We start from the raw sequence: 23,342 nt of genomic DNA on the forward strand, positions 1-23,342 counted from the left end.
GCAGGTAGGTGGATCTATATGTTACTGCTGACTTTTAGCAAAATGACTAGGACTCTAGCCAGATTCAGAGATGGATCTACTTTTAATTTTGGACCAGGCCTTGTTACTGAACTAGGCATTGCAAATTCCCGTAGGATCAGGGGAAGCCGATTTTCTCTACCACCATGTTCCTCCCCCTGCGAAGCAGAGAAAGGGCAAAAGAGGACTCTGCCTCCTCTACACCTCCCAACACTCAGTTTCACCCAAGTTCAGTCCCTCTGAGATCCTCCTGGGCTCCAAAGCTGAGACACAAAGTTGTGATTAAGAGCTTCTGCACACATGCTTGTCACATGAGGGTTTTCTGTGAGAGTTGCACATGAGGTTGCAAAAAAGCAGAGTTATACTACATGGATGAAAAATCCATTTCAAACTATACTCCTTGTTTTTTGAATCTAAATGTGACATACTCTCAACAGAAGGCAATTTAATAGCCTTGCATTTGTACAGGTGGCTTAGAAAACATATATGTCTCTCCTCTAGCTAGACTATTAAAGAGAGCAGGTAATACAAAAACACATGATCAAGCCTACTGCCTGAAAATGTGGAACAATTAAGATATTTTATTGCATGCCCTCCTTTGTAACTCTACTGGAATTAAACAAAGTTATAACCTGCAGTGCCTTAAAACCTAAGAAAAAATTAGCATGCTGTTCACCTGAATATGTATGTTGTTCTTCACCAATTCCTTTAAATGGTCCGAAAAACAAACTAACTAAAGTTTTCTTTAACTAACAATAGCCAACTCCAATATTTCATTTTTCACTGAAAGGGTAGTGCAGCAGGGTAATCTTCAGATAAGTAAATATAAAAATATTACCATCTTAGTATACAGGAAGAGACAGCAGAAAAAGGCATGTGTGACTTTGTTCTCTGGTTTTTCAAAATACCTTGTATTTCAGCTAACTAAAGGTACTTACAGGAAAGGTTGAAGTGGTAAGGATGAGAATGAGAATGGGTCTAGGCAGTTTGATTAGTAACATTCATATTGATTTCAGTTGCTATGTGGGAGAGGAGAAAAATTATTCCCATTTTAGTTTTAAAACCTAAAGCCAAAACAGTTTCATTTACTTAATAACAAAACTAGTCACAGCAGAAAAGATTATTTTTTTGTTAAAGTACTTTGCAATATAAAAAGATCTTTAGCAAGCTTCAAAATAATTGTATGACATTTCTGCTTTTTTTCATTTCTCCCTAATATCATATATGAATACATGTACAGTAAACAGTTCCTTCATTTTGACAAGACTTCAAAATAGAGATAGAAAAGCAATGGCAAAATCTATACCGTAATAGATGACCAAACAACGGTGTTGACTCTCTCAGAACTGCTAAGTATCTTCCATCCTTCCAAACACTTTGGCATTATGATATTATATGACATCTAGTCATGGGTTTTGAATCATGTTCCCTTAAAGCATCTCAGACCATACAAGGCTAAAGAGGCCTACCCATCCTGAAATCCAAACACAGACTGACCCAGAGTCTAACGCTTGTAAAGAACAAGGACATGTCATCTGACCCATGTAGCACGAGCTCCAAGATCCATGTTTACTTTAATATTTCTTGCTTTTTTTGATTAACAAGCCACATTATTCCACTCCTGATAATGAGCAAGTCTATGAAACATAGGTTGTCCCACATGCTCCATGTGAAAACAGCATGATTCCACAAAACCAACGATCTCTTAAGCTTGTTTGCCATCAGCCTTCGCTGAGCAAGGCTTGAGGAGCAAAGCTAGGGCACACTTGCAACTCACATGAGCCTGAACCTATACAACCCTTTAAACCAATCTAATAAAACCTGCAAAAGTAGTTTTCAAGAGGGAGGAATTAGAAAGAACAGGTTAGTAGCTATACTCCAAGGCAGCGGTCTTGTACCCAATCTTGTAGGGTGCCTTACAGTACTTTTTTAAAATATACATTTGTGTCCCATGACCTTTCTAATACATCATCCTAACACCCCATACTGCCTGAAATCTAAGAGATTAAAGAATGCTGAATAAGGTAAAACCAAAAGTTCTATTTAATTTTGTGTCTGCATCAGTAGAAGAATTTCCACTTAACAGCCTCCTTACTAATTCATGTGCTAACACAGTTTGGACTGAAATGGTACCTACAGCACCTGCACCTCCTCTCACCTGAGTGCTTACAGGGCTGCTTCTCACACTGTTTTCCTCACTCTACCTGGCAGGGCTTTACCCTTTCTTAAATCTGTTTTCCTAGAGGCACCACCAGCATTGCTGATGGGCTCAGTTGTGCCCTGTGGTGGGGCTGTGAGGGGACCGTCTGTGTCTGGCATGAGGCAACCCCAGCCTCTCCTCACAGAGGCCCCTGCAGCCAGCTCCTGGGCACAGACACCCAATACAGTAACATAAAACAGTACAACAGCTACAGGTCCAATGGGCCCGAGCTATGCTTGCTTTCCCAGAAGACAATGGCATAAGATTGTTCTGTATGACACTATACTGATGCATGAGGCATCAGTGATGCTAATTACCAATGTTCATTAATCAACTGTATGAAACAAGTCCTAACTCAGCATGGATTGGAATGGCAAAGGGCCACACCTGAGTACCATTGTTTAACTGGCAATTATGATTTCAAAGTATCAAATATCACATAGTTGATTCCATATAGCTTGAAAAACAGCGTGTGAAGCTAGTCAGGAGACTTGGTAAACATCCACAATTATTCCAAAATAGGTATTCAGCTATGGAAGACTTTACTGTAGCTACATGCGTGCTTTATCATAATCAACATATACACCAAGAGTGCCTAGGAACATGCAAGAGAATACCAAATAATTTCCAACAAATCCAACTGGTTTTGTGAATAGCACGGTTGTGTATATGTGAAATATGTAAAGTTATCTTACAACAATGATAGACAAGCTCTTACCAATCCAGAAAAGAAATTATAACCTGACTAGCCTTTATCAAGTTTGTTTGTGTATTTACACAAAACAAATTCTCTTTTCATTTAAAGTTCAAGGAAAAAGTATTGGGGGAAATAAAGTAACAAGCAGCAAACTGACAGCATACTCAGTTCAAGAAAACTGGGCAGCAGATTCATAACTAGTGTTCAGAGCAAGAATAAATGAATGAGCAAGCTACAGTTCATATTTTCATTGTAAGGAATGGATTTGGGGGTTCAGAGGGGAAAATTGAGGTCGGGGATGCTGGCATTAGAGAAAACATTGCCCTTGTTTATGAGCAGTAAAGGGATTGGTGAAAATGTGTATTTCACTCCCAGTGCGGAATTATGCTAGATCAGGAGAGTTCTTTAAGACCCGAGTTCTGTGGATATTAGCAGAGTCAGATATACAGAAAACACTGTGGAGGATTTAAAAGTATGAAAGGCATAAGGATTATATAGACTTGAACTGTGAATGAGGTTGAAGTGCATTCAAGAAAGCAATAAAGACTAGTGAACCAGAAACGCCCTGCTCACTTATGATAAAATATCTAGTTAATACCAAAGAAAAGCTTCAAATAGACTTGTCTGGTTCTTTAGAAAGTCACTATAAAATAATGCCAGTATTCTTTATTTGTGAAAGTATTTATACAAAGAGTCTCTTTTAGAGAAAAGATTGAACTTGGTAAGTAAGCAGCTTAAGCAGTAAGGAAAAGCATATTAAAATTATTTCTTAACTTGCAGAAATGTTGAATAATGGTCCATGGCCATGTTCTGTAATGACAACAGACCATACACTCTTCCAAGACTAATGTAGCTTCCCACATTTTACGTACAAGTCACATACCAAAAGGTTAATTTGATCCAAAATGGCAATACAAAAAAGCTAATTAACACAAGCACACCAACTACTTATTCTTTAAGTCCTTCAGTTTTTCTCATTTTCTTGAGAAGTGGGGAATTCACCAACTAACCTACTCTCTTCAGCACCATTCTTTTCACTATTTTTAGTGAAAAAAGATACTTCAGACTAAGTGGATTAAATTAATATAATTTGACTAACCAAAATAAGTGATGAAAAGCGTGAAATGTTTTCACCTTGATTAGCTCGTATTTCATTTGAACAAAGTCAGACTCGCTGTTCGTCAGAGGAGGGAATCAGTAGACACTGTAGACACTAAAAATGCCTTGTTTTGTTTATGAGGGATATTACTAGAATTATAAGACTCAAGTGAACTATGCAAGAAATAAAAACACATTCTAGCTATAAGAAGCATTATAGACACTAACACAAAACTCAGCACTTCTCCATCTGTTACCAATTCAAAATGTGATCCTCATCAATTTTGAATGTGAGACTAATTTTGGTAAATCAGGCATTCTCTTACTGTTGGGTGAGGATTTTGCTTTCCCTTTTCAGCTACGGAATTTAGGAATGTAAACTGCAAGACTCCTACTCTAAGTAGGGTATACAAAGCAATCCTAATCGAATAAAGAAAGCATCCGAGTAGAGCCATGAATCTTTCTTATCTCTCTCAAAGCTCTGGGTATTAGAGTTACATGCGGAAAAGTGCAGAGAGCGCGCCAATAACTAAATCTTACAGATGCTGAATCCTTGCTCACAAAACCAGCTCTAGATCAGCCTCCTAGCACCACCACCTCATTGTCTGTGCCTCCACATTTGCAAAGCCTCATTAGTAACTCATTAGGAACACTACAGATGTGACACACAAACTTGCTCTGGGAGAGGGAATTAGGGAATCTGTATTAGAGAACTAAGTCAGAAACCTGGAAAAGACTTTAAATGATTGTTCAGAGAACATCCTGATCATTATGTGAAAAATAATAAATCACCATTTTTAGCAAACACTGAGTGAAGAAAAAGATACACCTTTTTAGGGTTTGAAAGGTTAAAACAAAAGGAATTGCTGTCTGGGTCAATTCCCAATTTATACTTGGATTTGCAGTAATAACAGAAAGAAGTTATAGATTTTACTTAGTGCCTTCAAGGAAGCACTGAGTTTATTTAACAGCAGTCAGTGTCTTCCTACAATAATGAAAAGGATCTTTCTTTCTACCCTGCTGTTAGTATCAACAGCTCCTAAATAAGTGACAGTTTCTTCTCTGTATAAAGAAAGCTTTGATATTCATTTATTGTGTTAGAACAAATACCAGTTATCTGATACTTATTTCACACCATTCAGTCTAAAAAAAAAATGATGTATTTGGAAAGGACTCAGTCCTCAGAAAAATCCACAGCAAAATTCTGTCTTAATTCTATGGAAGCAGCCACAGTGCAGCATCATTCACAGCCCTTATCTGGCAACAGAGTGCCTTTTAAGGACAGAATACCTGGAAAAATGCAGTTAAAAAGATGAAAATGTTGTGACCTACACTTGTTCAAGGAAACTCCTCAAGTCTGTCTGCAATACTTCCACCTAAGAATGTGTGATAGGGACATGTTTGTTAAGATTGTGATGGGAAGGAGGGTAGAAATAAGGCTACATGTAAATGACTGTCATACCTCTGACAACTTTGAGTAGTGGTCTGTGAACATAGGGAAAATGTTAAAATCTTAGTGGAAACGTCTTAAAAGTTGAGGACTCGGGTATACTCACATATTACACTTTTTTTTCCCCCACCAACATCAGTTTTATAGCCAATTTCAGTGGGGTCTATCATATCATATTTGGGAAGAGAAGGACTATTTTAAGACAAAAATGTACACAAAAAAATACAAGCAAGTTTACCTCTGGATATATCAAAACAACCAGTCATCAGAGTAATTACAAATGCTATGTTCTCTTCTCTTTCTGCCATTTTCTGCTATTCTTCCTTTCCAAAGTAATGTAAGCAGGATTAATTTGATCAAAATTTTGTCTCTAAAACGTTTAGCCTAATGAAGTATACAAATGCAAAATAAATATTGAGGGGGGAAGAAACTTCTGAGGGTGTTCATGGAGTTACTGTTGCTATGGGAACTATATAGCTGCTATTCACACGCTGTACATTTGTCTCACTTTGCCTATGGTTCCTGGAAGGGCAGCAACTGCCTTGCACTGTGAGGTCAGGAAAAAGGAAACTTATCAAATCTTCTGGAAATATTCATATACATGAATTCAAAAGGTTGTTGGTTAATAAGGACCTGTGAGAGCATATCATAAACTCTCCCATGCTCAGAGTAGTATGAACATCAAAATTCCTGCTCTCCTCCCATTGCAATCCCATTCCTACTTCCTTTAATGCACTGCATTTCTGCATCCTTTACCTTTCAGTGATTATAGGCTAATTAATATGAAAGTTACTCTACACTAAGGAAGATGATTTGTGTAAGACAGACCACTGCAAAGTAGGTTGTTTTTTATCAAGAGCTCCCAGGGAACTAACAGATAAACTGAGCAAATTAATACAGGTAACTGAACCACCAAGAGAGGTGATACTGTCTCTTCCTTTCTGCGAGTAAATTTTAGACTAGACATTGTCACCTTTAAAAATATTTAGAAGCATCATTTGTGTTTGAACAAGCCCAATATCTACTCGGGGAATAAAGTACTCTTCAATATTTCAAAGGGTGATCACATCTTGCATAGTGCTCTTCATGGTATTTATTTTGGGACTACATTCTATGTTTAAATTTCACACCAAAAATCTAGCAGGACTTAGCACATGGAAAGTATAGCCACAACATTATGTTGAGACTTCTGTTATCTAGGTGACTTTCTAAGCTAAAAGAGCATTCAACCACCACTGAAAAGAATGGTTTTGGAGACTCATTCCTTTTCCCCTAGGAAATACTCAGAAACTTACTGGTTTGTATGCTTGTCAAGTGGACTTTATGTATGGTCAGTTCATAACCTGGAGTGTTCCTACAGCAAACCAATATTACAATTATTGCTAATCACAGAAGAATAAAACAACTACAGGCACAGTAACTGCACACAACTACAACAGAAAGCAAAATGCTGTTGGAAGTTCTATTTTTTTTTTTTTTTTTTTTCTTCACTTTCCCATTAATATCATCCTGGGCAAGGATTTTGTGTCACACGGGTAGGTTTCCAGCAACAGAAAGTGCTATGTATGTCATCACTGTAGATCAGCTATGTACATGTAGAGCCCATTTGCAGCAAGTCTGACACATCCAGATTAGTCACGCTTCCCGTATGTGTCTTGGCCATTTAAGTCACCATCTACTCTTGTACTCTGATGGAAACATTGGAGTGCCTCATGTGACTGTGCAATTTGTGCCATCACGTCCATTTCTGAGGCAGCAGACACAAGGCACGACATCAGGACAGCTTCAATTTAGAATTTCTTATACTGAACAAAGCCACACAGAAGAAGAACCTAGTCAACTAATGTATACAGACAAGACATCAATTTGTTCTCAGAAAATTAATATACAGACCCAAACCTGAAATAAGATAAATTAATGAGAGCTGAGACAAGGCTGATAATTCAAAAGCTCATTCCTAGCAGCAGCCATACATGAATAATTGTACTAAATAATTGTTCTAAAATCCTATGGATTCTAACACTCAGGTGAGTAAAACAGGGGTTAAAAGAAGCCCTGAACAGTTGGAGAGAACATAATCTTCATGTCTCTGAATGTAATCCAACCTCTCACTGAGTAGGAGAAAACAACATTTCTGTGTAGGTAAGCTATATCCTAATTATCCTGTTCAGGGCTTCTTATACTGCCTTCCAAGTACCTCATCTCAGCTTCATCTGATAAAAGGGTACCAGTCTAACTCAATATGGCAATTTTCATTTACCCATGGTAATTTCTGAGGAATTTTGTGAAGGCAAATTTAATTTCATGTTGGTTGTGAATTAGACCATGGACTTCCCAGAATAAAACCTTTGATTGTGAAAATTAAAATGCAAAATTCTTAAGTCTTTCTTGGAAAGAGTTATAGGATTTATAATATATCAATTTCTTCAGGTTTTTTAAAACCTGTTGTTACCCATAAGAAAAATGCACATTTTTTATTAACATACATACTTTTCTTTCTGTTTATTTCCCTAAATGTAATAAAGCCTTCTAGCTATCAGGGTAATTCAGTCTCAAATCTCCACTTTCCAGTTCAGTTTTCATTATTTCACATGATTCTTTTACCCTTATTATAGAAGCTAGCTTTATTCCCAACTCATAAAGTGACCTGAATTCTCCAGGAGATATTTTCTAGCATCGATTTTTCTTCGTTCATAATGTTAATGGCATGACTGTTCCTATCTTTACTTTCTGTACTTTCTTAGCTTTTATTATTTTCATAATCCCACACTAACACACTGTATTTTTCCTCATCTAGACCACACAATTTTTTTCTTGTACTAATGCAATGTGCATTTCATTCCCCACCCATCCCAACAATAGGAGGTAGGTCTGTAGTGAATTTGGGGTTTTATCTGGTTTTTAAATAATGTCAAATGAGAATACCAAACAGCAAACATTTTACAATAAATTCTTGTTTCATAATCTGAGTCCCTTTTTGATACCTGTAATTCATCTGACCAAACTTTCCTCTCTGAATATATTCCAAAAGCTCTTTATCTGGAATGTTTTTTATCTAGAGCACTAACAGCATTGTGCAAACACTGTTTTGGGGATGTCATACCCACTCTCTTGTTAATGGCATTTATGAGATTCACAATATTTTTCAAGCTAGACTTTGGGAGCCCACATCTTACAGGATGAAATGTTTTCACCCCAGTATATAATTTACCTCTTTAATAAGATCCTTTGAACATGGAAAACGCTAAATATTGTTACCTTCTGTTTATAGAACCTCATCATTCTTCTTTCAAAGTACTCTTGTTTTTTTAAGATCTACACTTTCTTTTAGTTGTTTAGATTTTTTCACGTACTATGTCAGTTTTTGGAGACATCCAGTAAAATATAAGAAAACGTATCATCCTGCTTTCATTTTGGGATTGAAATTTGCAGTTTAATTCAAAATAGAAAGTCTCACAATCCTCTATCAAGTCACTCCCATTCTGACTTAGATTGGTTTCTCTGTTCCTTGCCTGGACAAGGTACAGTAATTTCTTTCTCCATGGCCATGCTGTGTGTATCTCATCATTGAATGGCATGGTATTATTCCAAATAGGTCTCCAACAGAGGGAAGTTCCATCACACAAGGCCCGTTTCAGATCACTAATATTCATAGCTAGTCCTTTGCCATACCGCTCTTTTACTATCTGCTTTCTTAACAGGAGATTAGGTAACCATAAACAAGTCTTTCAAAAAATCAAGATCTTTGTTCAGTAAATCAAAACTTCTTGACTCTGAACTTCTAACCCTTTCTTAAAAAGGACAGAATTTTTTAATTCCTCTAAAGCCTATTTCACCTTCCTTTACAAAAGACTTTCTCCTACTTAAGAAAAAAATGATGACAAAATATCATCTCTGTTAAATTACTTTTTCAATACTAGATGATTTATAGTTGATTAGGTAATTAAATCAAATACAAGTGGCTGAAAGTAAATCTATTTTTATCATCCCTGTAAATTAAAAGTTCCGCATCATAAAAAATCATGACCATCTTGAAAATGACTAGTCAAGTGCTTTTTATAGGCAAGCAGGATTTATTGTCAATTAACGTATTGAACTGGATAGTCAGCATAACCCTGTGCTCAAGACTTTTTAAATTATTGGCTTCCTCTATCAAGCTGCTCCATATCACAGTAATGAAATGTATCTAGCTATTCACATATTGAACAATTCCTTAGGTTGGGCTTATATCTCACTATAACAACATTTCTTTTTATTATTATCTCCGATCCCCTGTAATGAATACAAATATATTCCTTTTTTCCATCATGGGTTTATCAATTTTCATTGATTTGCCTGTAATGAATGCAGACAAGATGGGGGAAAAAAAAATTTAAAGAGATCATATCCATTAAAATATCTGTAAATTCAAAAGTTTTCCACCTGCAGTCGCATGAATTAAAAGAAATAATTAAAAGGAAATATTAGTTTAAGTCTTAATACTTAAATAACTGTAAAAAGGAATTTGGGGGCCTCTATTTTTTATAGAATATTTACTTTTGCAATTTTTCTTTCATAGATTTTTTTAAAAAACTCATTATAGTTTTGCATTTCATATAGATTAATTTGTCATAATGCACCACATTTTTCTTTTTCAATAAAGGTCAACTTGAATAATGAAAATGCAGCTTATGGTGCAATGTGTGACTTGCTATACACAAAATATGTTTGAAAATGACTCATACCAGTGTCTTCCCTTCCCACTGGGAAGTCCCCCAGCCCCAAAATCAGTCCTCACTGAGGAAAGCACTCACACTGTTGAAGTGCTTGCTCCACAGAGGAGACCTCAGCACAACCTATGTATTCTCTACAGTTTGGGTACTGATAATTTCAATTTTTTTTTCTTAATTCTGAAACTTAAATAAAACCACGTTGGTTGAAGATAAATATAGACACCTTGAAACTCACATTCCAAGTGTGTTACAAACTTTCATATTGAAAACCAAACTTTTAAATGAAAATACAAACAGTGTTCTCAGTTGTGACATTTTATTGCACTATAACAATTGCATCTGCTTGTGTTTGGCAATTATATCATTATGTGACAATGCAATTTGATATGAAACAAAGTGATACAATAACATCCTGGCTTTCATTCAGGCACAGGAGGAAAGGAAAGAAAAAAAAAAAATCCATGGAACATACAATGTCCAGTCTATCCAGCAAAATGATACTGACAGCACAATCTGACCTATTGTATTTATGTTGTGTGGTAGAACAGGACAAGGTTGGCTTCGTAAAGAAAAAGAAATAACTGAGGCAGAAAACAGCTATCCTGCTTTTTACACACACACACACACACACTCACTCTCATATGCTCTCATTTTAATAGGTAGAAGACTTGTTTGAAACAGATGCACAGATAAGTTTGGTGTTTTTTTAAAATGAGGAAATGCACGTTAACTGTCTAGAAGAATCCTATAGGTTTTAATGCCTCAAGAGATCATAATGCAACACTATAATCAGATTTTCAAATGATATGGATAGTATGACCATAGTATGACCAACAGTAAAAACCCCAACTGTTGGACATCAAAACGTAAGTTATTTATTATTCCTTATACTGATTTCTTGTCTGAAGAAGCCAGCAATGTTCAGTATTCTTTGTGATGAACACAACATAATCATTTTCTTTATGGAGAAAATGCATCATTGGTCTTCTGCAGGCCCGTCTGAAACCTCAGATAACTTAGTGTTAATGGAAGAAGAGTAGAGACAGAAAACTACATCTGGACAAAGAGTCCTAAGAAAAGCAGAGAAGGAAATATCATCCATTTCCAGATGACTTTCCTCTGTCCCTCATACATATATCTGTTGTGAAGAACAAAAATATCCTCCACCACACTCTTCTGTTTATCCCCCAATTTCTCTAGAAACACCACGTAGCATCTTTGATAGCTGTAACACTTCAAGCACTTAGTGCAAGTGATACAACTAGCCAAAGTCATCTGGTCCCTAACTGGTGTTGTGGCTCACCTCTTCTAGAATAAAAGATAGAAAAGATGCAGGGGAAATAAAATAGGCAGGCAGTATACTTCTGCCAGTTACCAGAAGAGGTGCAGAAAACTAGCAGCCAGTGCCATAATGGTAATTTCCAAACTGCAGGTACCCTAGTGCTGCTAAGTATACTGGTTCCTTCTCAGAGACAAGAAAAGTTATGTCTGATACCAGTTAATATAGTTAAAAAATGGGGCTTCTCAGCATACAGGTTATGCCCAGAAATCTCATTGTCATAAGTCTTAAAATTCTTACATATTACAAAGCCAAATTATTTTGCAAGTTAAAGAAATGAGAATACACGTACAAGTAACTCAGACCTCTTTTTAGCGTTGCTAAATTGGGAAAGAAGATTAAAATGCACAGAAAAGAACACGTACTAATAAATTTCTTCTTCCCTGTTAAAAGGAAGTTCAGAAACTAACAGTCTGATTCCCTCCAGAACTACTGAGTTCTAGAATCTCCTTTTTCCAAGGATATTCTTAAATTCAATTCTCTAGATCACCCTACTGAAACTCAATGAGAGCCTGGTATCTAACTTTCCTGTGCTTCTTTGATAATTCCAGCCTATAGCATTACAAGCATGCTTTGAATAAGTTACTTCAAGGTAAAAAATGCCCTTATCTTCTATCATTTTAACAGCTTCAGAAGGCTTTCAGTGTTACTTTTGGTAGGAAATAAACTAGATATTTAATTTTCATAGCTGTTTTTTTTTGTCACATGTAATATCATAAGTCACAAGTGTTGCATTTAATACTTATATAATCAGCGTAATCTAAAGCTTGATAACATTATACATAAGGATGTAAATGCTGCATGTTGAAATCAGTGGTGCTATTTGCAAGGTGGAAGGGACTTTCCTTGCAGTCTTGAGTGACAAAAAATTTGCAGAATCAAAGAACCTTAGAAGGCAATAACCTATTGTAAAACACACAGATGACTAATTTTGCTTATGCTCTTTTTAGCAGTAATTAATTCTTCTTTGATCCAAAATATCTGGTTGGGAAAAGTAGTAGGTAAATTATTTAAGACATTATAGAGACTATAAGCATGTTTAAAAAAAAAAAAAAAAAGCAGTAATTGCAAGAGGGCTCTGCTGCAGATTCATCATTTCTTAAAAAGCCTTAAAACATATTATTTTGAAGCCAAAACAGGGATTCACTATTGAATGAAAATAAAAGTAAAAAAAAAAAATTAAAAAAGTTTTAATCTCTTGGAAGTTTTTTGTATCAGTAGTAAAGCAATTGGTATCATCTTCTAATGTATCAGCGTTGAATCTGAAATGTGCTGAGTTTTTTCCCCACCCCAGAGAAGTCAGTGCTTTCTAATGAAAAAGACTTCTTTAAATTCCTCTTTAAGCATACAGTCTTATTTTTCTGCATCATTGATATATTTAAATTAAATAAAAATAATTCTATACCATAATACTTGCTCCCAAGTCCAAGCTTCCCTAGTAGCCTCAATGTTTGAGAGTTTTGTTCAGGTACCCTGATGGAAACCCCTCATTCATCTGTCAGAGCCAACCACTGGTGAAAGAGGGGCTAGTCTGTTAAAAAGCATATTCTTCTGAAGGAGAATGTACTTTGTATATCAGGTTTGGAAATATTAATGCTCTTCCTTGGAAAATACAAATGGAACTGAGTAATGCAAAATCCAGCCAGAATTTTGCCCACCAGTCAAATTACAATGTTTTGGAAAAAGTTTCACACCACTGCAATCTGTTTGGTGCCCTTTCAGTGTGCCTTAGCCTCACCACAAAATATTTCCTGTCTTTCCCAGTCTCTACCAATACTAGAAATTAGAAAATCTATTAATAATGACAGCACACAATCTCCAAGGGGGATTAAATCCCCAAGCAACATGGCAGAAATTAAGCTGGTCAGAGGGATGCTGGGAATTTATCATTTACTGAACTGCCAGAGCTGACTGCTTAAGAAGGCTTAACAGCTTCACTGGAATAGTGACTTTTTGTTAATGAAGGAAAGATGTAAAACTAAGGTAAGAGACAGGGGAAGTGACCTGGTTATTTGTGACTCAGAGGATCCTGATTCAAACCCAGAACCTGAGAAAAAGTAGTAAAGGGAGGAACATAACAGCTTGCTAAATGAATAGACTGTGATTCTAGCACACTTTTTTCAACTTAGTGAAAAGGAGACATCTTTGTCTGCTTTGCTTTAAACAAGTTTATTTGGTAATAAACTCTTTATTAGCAAAGACATTTTCCTCTCATTGCACTGCCAACTGTTACTTTGTTATTCTCTTCCTCCTCCCACTTTGTTTCTGGACATTTCTGAACAACATTTCCTCAACTTGGAGGCGAGATCCCTCTTTGCCCAGTGCCTCATTAAGACCCCAGACAGACAGAGGCGGTGCAAAGTCATCCTGACACAAAGCACACGCTGACCACAGTGGCTTTGTGCAGCACTCTAACATCATAGATCATTTGTTGGGTTTGCTGCAAAGGTCATAGCTCCTATTACACTCTCACAAGCCTAAAAGCCCACCACTCTCTTTGAAACCCTGACAATAACAGTCTCCTCAAGTGTTACGACATTGTTTGAGACAGACAACCAAACAAAAATATGCCAGAAGGTGCTTAGAAGAAGCACGCGGATTAAATAAAACCTGTTGCATGATGAGTCAAGTGAGCCCACCCTGCAGATGCAGTATCATCTTCCATGCCTAGCACAGCCACTTTACCTTCAAACACTTTACAAGACGCCTCAGTAAAACAACTTCTTCAGTCTCTTCATTTAAAAATCGATAACCTTCAAGCTTCCACAGCCTCCTTTGAGACCAAGGTAAATAAAATTGAGGGAAAGCTGGAGAAATTTGAAAAGCAATGGAGTCAATTGAAACTCAAACAACAAAGAGAGGAATTCTGTAATAAAAATCACAAAGGAGAAAAAACTGTGTTTAAGCATTAATGAGCTCCTGAAAAAAGATTAGAGTCTTTGGAAAAATCAACAGCATTGTCATAGTATTTAATGTTCTGAGCATCTTCTCTGAAAGATCCAAGAAGGCCAGAAATTTATGGAAAAATATGAAGCACACATAATGAAAAAAACCCCATTATCTGGAGTAGCAAAAGCAATACATCTGCATGAATGTTCAAGGCTCAAAGGGCTGCATGGGAAGAACATAATAATCATAGAGAGCATGTGACTGAAGGCAGGGTTTGAGCAGTGGCCAAAGAATTAGAATAAAAATGGGTATCAGCCATCTTACCACTCCATAAACCCTTAGCAAAGGATAGGAAGTAACTTCATTTGAAGGAACAAAAATTTTTACTAAGTGACCCTCCATCAACTTTCTATCCTGCCAGACTGTGATTACTCTTGAGAGAAGAAATGCAACACTGCTAGGAAGCAGAAGCAGTACAATGTTTCACACAGAACTGAAAAAGAGACAGCAGGAAGAAGTCGGGTAGCTAAACCTATCAAAGATTCTCCAACCTATTTGTTTATTTCCTTTACCACAGAAGATGCATTTGAACATGATTGTTCCGGAAAAAACTATTTGCCCTTTCACCCAGTATGTGGGGCATTGGTGATTTCATTCTTACATACTGGCATAAAGGAATACATTCAACTAAAATAATGCAAAAGTTTAATTAACATAAATCATTATAAGGCTGGTGAGTTCTTATTGGTAAATTAACCTAATTCCTGAACTGCACTTTCAGAGAACAAATTTTTACATTTGCCTTATGGTAGCATTTGAAGATTGCTGCTTGGACTAAGACATTTTGCTAATATGTATTGCTAATATGGAACCTAGTACCTCAACATTATTGATAATTATAAACCATTATTTATACCACTACAACACAATAAACAAATATATGACAAATACCTGTAATAACAGTCTGCTCTTTACTACTGAGAAACGGGAAGGGAAGGGAATAAGGAACCTCATAATCCAGCCTTCCTATTTCAAGGAGCACCTTAGGACCTGTTGTTGTTAGTTCAAGTAAAGCCTATATCTTTGGTACCCTAAATATCAGATAGTGCATATCTGAGCTAGATATATTTATTTCTGCTGAACTGAGATAAATTAGTATATTGCACCCAAAGGGAATGTATGAAGTATGCATGATAGTGACAGTGCTGAGAAGGAAGATTGACTGGGACAGCACATGTCCATGACGAGAAGACACGCTCAAAGAGGAGCATTTGCTAATAAGAAATGAGGTAGAGAAATTGATGTGAAATGTAGTAGATTTATCTCAAATAATCTGATCAGGTGTCAGGGCTCTGAGGGCACCAAGAGACCTTCTTGTCCTTGAGCAGACTTACCAGGGCCTCCCACCCACACCCTCTGCCCACGGGCCAAGAACAGTAGTTAAGGTCAGGCCCATGCCCCACCCTTGCTTGGGATATGGTGTAGGCAGGCCTACAAGAAGAGAAATAACTTGCAACAAAGTGTGTTCTAAACCAAATCACTGCATTCTACAGATTGTCTTCACTTTCTGACTAGTATGGTTTGTATGGTTGCATGATTTGTACGACCTAAACATAAAGTAGGAACAGACGCAAATGGAAATATGTTGAAGCACAGGAATTAAACCAGCTGCTTTCCAGCGCTAAAATGTAAAAAGTAGCATCTTCTCTAAGTAAAAATTAAGAGGTTCACACTAAAAATTTTCCTACATTTAAAAAATATTCCTAAATTCTACATTGAAACTAGAAGTATACGGTTCTATTGACATCCTTGCTCCAAAGCATTGAGTTTGAACAGAAAGCATCTGGGAATAGAATTCAAATATCGTTAAAGCATTTACTGTCTAGCACAGGCTCAGGTTTTTGAGTTGGCTTGCTTTCAGTTTTTTTGACTTATGCATATATGAAGGCTTCTGTAGCTGGCTGGTTTGTTTGTGGTTCTTTGTTGCAATGTTTTGTTAACCTTCCTTTATGTATTTTTAATGAATACTACAAATAAGAAATGTGTAAACTCATCCTGAGAAGAGGCTATAATGTCTTCCTGTGCTTTTGATTCACTGCCTCATTTGCAAGATTGCTGCTTATTCACAAATTAATTATGCAATTGCATCTTTAGCTAATAAAGTCTAAACAAAAAACATTTAATCCAATTCATAGTTTTCTCTCAATCAAACCAAGTCTGTCAAACATAATTACATTACACATGCAAAGCAGGAATGAGCCAAACATGTGCCACACCTGCTTAGCACTTCTTCAGGCAGACGATATACAGTAGAAGAACAGTTGGCAGCACAGATGGCAAAGCAAAGATGACTTGTGAAAAATGTAGTCGTGGAGTGTGGTTTTGTGCCTTTCATTGATGGGAAGGGTCAGATAGTGATCTCAGTTTATGTCAAATACACCTTTCTGGTACCTTTAGGCTTGACAGCTCTAATTTTGGAGATACAAACACCAGTCGTCTTGTGCTTTCTAAAGGAAGAGACCTCTGCAGCTCATAAGGGAGTCATTGTTGGTTTCCAACCATAGCCACAAGCTCTGGGGACATGTGTGTTATCATTTATGATCATGGAGACCATACTGTATTTTAGGGTGAATCTAAACAATATATTCCCCCACCAACATCGTTGTATTTCTATATAATGAAACCTACTTGGCAATAATAAGGATAGTGATTCTGTACATTTCAGTGCATCCAGTTCACATAAACTCAGTAAGGAGCCCGGTGTTTCACTTATGAGCACAAAACCAAAAGATAAAACAAGCAGTCCTGGGTAGCTTTTCAATTTTGCAGATATGCTTAATTGATAAAACAGATGTATGATTTAATATTAATGTGCATTTATTGCAATTTCTACTTAAAAAATATGTAATTATATCAAGAGGTAGAGTTTCTGAAAATTGCTTTAGCCAGACATTTCATGATATCTCCTGATACCACTGAAATGATCTCTACCATTTCATTTACAAAGTTAGTACCTTGCAGGAGGCAAGATACCCAAACCCAATCAATGCATCGCTCCTTATTTCCTAAAAGATCTAATATCTAGCTTTTGGCTTCCTGTACAGACAGGAAAGAAAAGAAACTCAAAAAATGAAACTCAAAATGTTCTTATTCAAAACAGCTTACGTCTTTTATCTCAGTTACTGTTATCTTCTGCTCTCACCACTACAAACTTGCCCTCTACAGAAATCTTTTCACATCTGTTGTATATGTTGTGTATTTGTATTGCATTCATGTTATAAAAGCTCGGTATGAAACCATCACTGCAGTTAGCTGCTTTGACCACAAGTCCTATCTTTGAAGTTCTTCATAACTTTCCCCAGGTTTGTCAAGCTTTCGGGAAACATTATTTCTATGACATAGGTTTTCTTTCCCAATACACTGAGACAATTATTAAAGAAGATCTTGGGTTACATCCACAGAGGATACATCCATAATGGAATTACGATGTGAGGGCAAGTAGGTTTCACAAACTTTACTAATTGCTACAAAACATTTTCTCTCATTTCTTTCATTATGGTGGTTCTATCAAAGATAGCGTAAACCTACACGAACTCATGTAATGCATAGGACAGCATGCCCTTTTCCATTACGCATGCAATGTGCCCCTGCAGTACTGCATCACCACAGCCCAGTGGTCCATGCTGCACCAGTTGTACCATGCTGACTGGGGAGAGCCAGGAGACAGCACAGGAGGAAGCTGCCTCTCCACCCTTGAATGCGGTAATCCAGAGATAAATAAGAGACTACATTCCAAGTGAACAAATTCGGGGCTTTCCACTTACTTTCAAAATGTATGGCTATGCCATACTGGCTGCATGATTTTAGTAACTGTAACACAATTTAATAGGTAAATTAGCTTATTAAGAACATTTTCTAATAACAGTCTTAAGAGTTCTAAGTTCACTGTTGGCATCCCTGCATCAAAGCAGGGTATAGCCTAAATATATGTGTAATTATTCTACAGCAGGAAGAATGGACCTGTCCTGACTGCTGTGTTTCAAGTATGCTATACGTTAGAGGAGCTCATTCTCCACTGAAGTTTTCCTCCTGCTTTCAAACTTGTTTTCCATTTATGTGACCAAAATGCTAACAAAGTATTCATACGTTATTTCCCACAGGTGTAGGTACACTGAATGGAGACTCTGCAGCATCAAAGACTAGGAAAAATGGTACTGAAAATGGTGCAATGTTCAAATAACTTCTGCAGCAGTCATTCCCTAGAATGCTAAATTTTCGAATCTATTAGTGTGCTTCCAAATTCAAAAATATTCCAGTACAGAATATTTTGTCTGCTTTTCTCCAAGGACACTTGACCAGAGGGCTGTTAGCAAGAGCTGGAAAACTGTCAGTGGAACTAAAAAGATAGCAGTAAATAAAAAAAAAATAAATAAAGCACAAACCGTTTTTCAGGGATTGAGTGCAAAAAATTATTCAAAGGAAAATACACTGGGATTTAACTTAAACAAAGTTTAAAGAAATTCACAAAGTTTAAATTACTGAGTGAACAACAAATGTCCTGAGAGAATCCTTATGACAGCACAAGTCAGAAATAAATCAGCAGAAAGGAATACGTATGTTTTTCTGAGAAGAGAAATCTCGGTGCCATCATAAGTGTTAAAAATAAAAATAAAAAAATTAACCAGACAATCTTATTCAGAAAGCATATCTGTTCCAGAGCCTCAGCTCCATTGAAAGACACCAAGATGAACCATCAAGCAAAGCTATAAAACCAAAATCCCAAACGAATAAATAAAAAGGCCATCTTCTGTTTCAGAAATCAGCAGTCCCATAACACATTGCTCTATAAATTTCTTCCCCACAGACTGGAAAGAGAATGTTCTTGACTAACAGATCTTTCTTGCTGAAATATCACCTGGGATGTATAGTACTCACTGGCAGGCTTGCACCATCTGCTTACTGAGGCTCTAGTTAAGTAAGCAGCATAAGTGTTTCATGTTTGCATAGCACTGATTTAAAGGAAATTGTATCCGTTTTTACTTTGTCACACAGGGACATTTATAAAAAGCCCAAGTTTATACCATGTTATTGTTTCAGCTGTGCACTATTCCAAATGAAGCCTAGTGAACTTTTTCCTAAATCTGGAAAATGTTGTTTTTCTTGTATTTATATTTCAGTCTGAACTACATCAGAGCCAGTGAAGCATCAATCAATACATTTTAAACACTCTTCATAGATGGTCATGGATTCATGTTGATACTGACAGCTGTTTGAAGGGTGGTGACAGGGCTGCAATCTGGGCACCAAAATCTCTTCCTGCCTCCCCACCCTTTTTCTAAGTACCATAGTCCTGAAGCCTTTGGGCATTTCTACTGGGTACAGTGGAGCACAGCACAGGCAGCACCAAAATAAGACCATTTAGAGCCAGAAGCAGCATGAAGATGGAGCTTTACACCAAACAAGTACCTAATAGCCTTCCTGAGACAAGATCATTAGCACCGGGTGCAATGCTGACATGCTGAGACAACCTGGAGTATATCAGTGCATCTTGCTGCAGTGAACCAGTGTTAGTGCTAACAAACCTGGAAACCCCATGGGTAACATTTCACAGCACTGTGCTGCATCAGGCAGACACAGCCGTTGCTGTCAGCTCTGCTGTGCTTTTGATAAAGGTGCAGCAAAAAGTCAAATTAGTTTTTAAAAACTAAGCCTGATTCACCCGCTCTTCAGCCAGAACTATTCATATAAGATCCATTCATAGGAATCTCATATGAGATTAATACCACCTACAGACAGAAGGTAAGATATGTTCAAGTTTTAAAGTCAAAAAAAGACCATTATTATCTCAGCTTTCAGCCTTTGGATTTTACAGAGGATTTGGGGTCGTCCCCCCCCAACACCCCAATCAGATATAGATACCATCTACTATTAAGTGATGTGATCTTTCATCTTTTTTTTTTTTTCATTTAAAAATCAGATAGACAATTATTCATTCACCTACCTTTAATACCAAAATTTAAATAAAAATGCTTAACAGAGTGTATGTGATGTGCAGTATCCAAATTTATCATCTCTCATCATTGTGGCAACCGTCACTACACTTGGGTTTCACTTGAAAGCTAGATCCTGTAACATTTTGAACTTTCATTGAAAAGTGCTAGTTCTCAGAGAATAAGAAAGTATACATATATGCTTAAAACACTCAAAAACATACAGCAAACAACATCTCCATCTTTATTTTTTCCCTAAGATTTGTTATCTCTGTACCCATCTAATGATTTTTGTTTGAATGTCTGAAATTGGCTATGAAGTTATCCTTTATTGCACAAACGAAAGTTGCAAATATTTATGTATGATTTAATCTAAGTATACAGCCCCAGTGGTGATGTTTACGTGCACAACCATAACCATATTCATAAATATCTGTCAGACAGGTATCTGCTTAATTTCAGAACTGATTTTTAATAATTGGTGTTTTTATTTGGAAAGAAGATTATTGGAAAATAACTCCTTAAAAACTGCACTATTTTATACCTAGGAAAACGTTCCAGATTAGAAAAACACATAAAATAAAAAAACCCGCTAGACCAGATTGATAAGGTTGCAATTGAATATGGAAATGGCTATCCAAAGCCTTTGATTCTGTTAATATTTGTCATTATTATAGCAAAAGGGATTTTTGGCAAATTTTCAAGTCAAAATATAGCCAAAAGCAACTTCCACTACAGCGATACAACAAGGTAACCTAAACATCCAAGTAAAGCAGGAAATTAATTTTCAACTGGCCCACTAAGGGCTAAAGTCACACCCTCTGCTATGGGTAGAGGTGTCGGAGTAAGCTTGCCATCACCCATGTCGTAGTCTTCTTTTACCCTCCCACAAACTATGGTCTGTCACTCATTATTGGAAATCAGCAAGTTCTCCTGCATAATGTGGCAGCTCTTCAACAATGAAAAGAAAAACTTGTGTGTGTCTATGTCCTGCTGATGCTCCACTGATGGAAAACATTTAATTGTACAACTATGGAATTTTAGTAAGTATTGATTTTATTCCTGTCATGAAGAGAGAGGACTGTGAATCTTGTCAAACCAGAATGAACACAGGTTATGCAGGGTTATGTACTGATCCATTTGTCTCTTTACTAAGACTATTTATTCTTTCACTAGCAGAAAAGTACTCAATGATGCAAGCATATTCTGAAGATTTGTAAATAATGCCTAATCTAACTCACTGTTTGACGTGGAATAAAATCTTCAACACTTATATATTGCCTTGTTTATATTAGACTGTGAAAATTTAAACAAATAGACACTTATGGAGATGCAGGCAATGCCAGAGGAGAGGAGAAAAGGATTTTGCCATTCCTAAGTCTATTCAAAGTTTTTTTCTGGAAGAGCTCTGTCAGTTGGGATTTGTGTGCTACATTCCTAAAATACCTATGTATTTGCAAGTCTGCAAAATTGCTCAATAACCCTGTATGCAAAAGGAACACAGTGACAGCTGAAAAAGATGTTCGTACTCAGGATTAAGGCCAGTATTTATCTTCTTGGCAAAGGTGTCTACATGAAAGACTAGAGTAATGATACCATACTCTACAAACTACTACAAAAACAAGATCAAGAAGAATGCATAAATACACCTATATAGCATCCATCACATTAATGAGAATGTAGAGACAAATGCAACTTGCTGCTAAACTTGGCATCTATTGACTACAGAAGAAAGTTAAGACACTGCAAAGACAAATACTATCCTAAAGCCATTGGAATACCATAGATCTGAAATTATTTGACACACAAAAGTTCATCTGTCCAACAAAGGAGCATCTTTCAGGTTTGGCAGCCCACCAAAACCAAAACTGAACACTATTATCATCTTAACAATGGTCTTTTCAGCTTGGTCTCCAAAAGAAGACTTGGGAAGCTGATCTCGCACAGGAAAGGATGCTAGAAAAACCTCACTCGCCAAAGCTTTATGTGAACCCTATTTGAATACCTGAAACTAAGGAAGAAGGTAACAATGGCAGGGCTAAATTGATGGGCTAGCAATCTGAAAACAGAAGTGTAAGTTTAGCATCAGATGAGGAAGTAGAAGGACTTTTCTTTTTGACCAATGAATACACCAAGTTATAGGGATATTTACTCAGTATTTTGCTGGAGAGAATGGAAGGCTTTGCAAAGCTAGTAGAGGAAAGTTAGCATATACTGTGAAGTGTAAATACTTTCAAATAAAGAACAAGAAGATCTAAGCTGGTGAAAAAAGTACCCATGTACCGTTTAGTCATCTTGATCTGAATTATTAAAAGTATCGGGTGTTAACTTTATTCCCATTTTCAAGCCTTTGTAGCTTAGTAAATTGCAATGCTTTACTCTATATTTTCCACCTGTAATTCTGAATTGTTTTTCAGAAGGTAGAAATCATAATTCCCATGGAAATAAGGTGAAACTGTAAGATTACAGATTTTTTTTTTCCCTTTTTAATTCCAGAGTTCTGTTAAGCAATTTTTCATCATAAACCAGATTTGATGGCTGTATAGTTATGCAATCAGTTATTACTGAATCCTAAAGGTAAAAATAAAAATATCACTTTTAAGTAATTGGGCTCAGAGCTATTAGTAATCATCCATTTTTTATTTTTCATTTACAGTACTCGGCCAAAAATGCTCTTTAGCCAAGAGCTATGTACAGAGGATAAGTGGGTTTTTCCTGCTAAAGTTGTGAGACAAAAGATGCAAAAGGTTCACGTTGCACAAGAAGCCATAAAGAAATGGTTGTTAATGACTGCAAGGGTGAGCACAAAGTGATAAAATACGATGTAAAATGCCTGTGTTTTGCTCAGAAAACAAACCAAAGGAAGTAAGGTCCTATAGAGAGTGGTGTCATTGTGAACTGTAGACAACAGATGGTTATGAGTGTGCCTTAAGCCCCACAGACACAAGT

The sequence above is a fragment of the Pelecanus crispus genome, chromosome 11 (genome assembly GCF_030463565.1).
Source record: "Pelecanus crispus isolate bPelCri1 chromosome 11, bPelCri1.pri, whole genome shotgun sequence".
Lineage (NCBI taxonomy): Eukaryota > Metazoa > Chordata > Aves > Pelecaniformes > Pelecanidae > Pelecanus > Pelecanus crispus.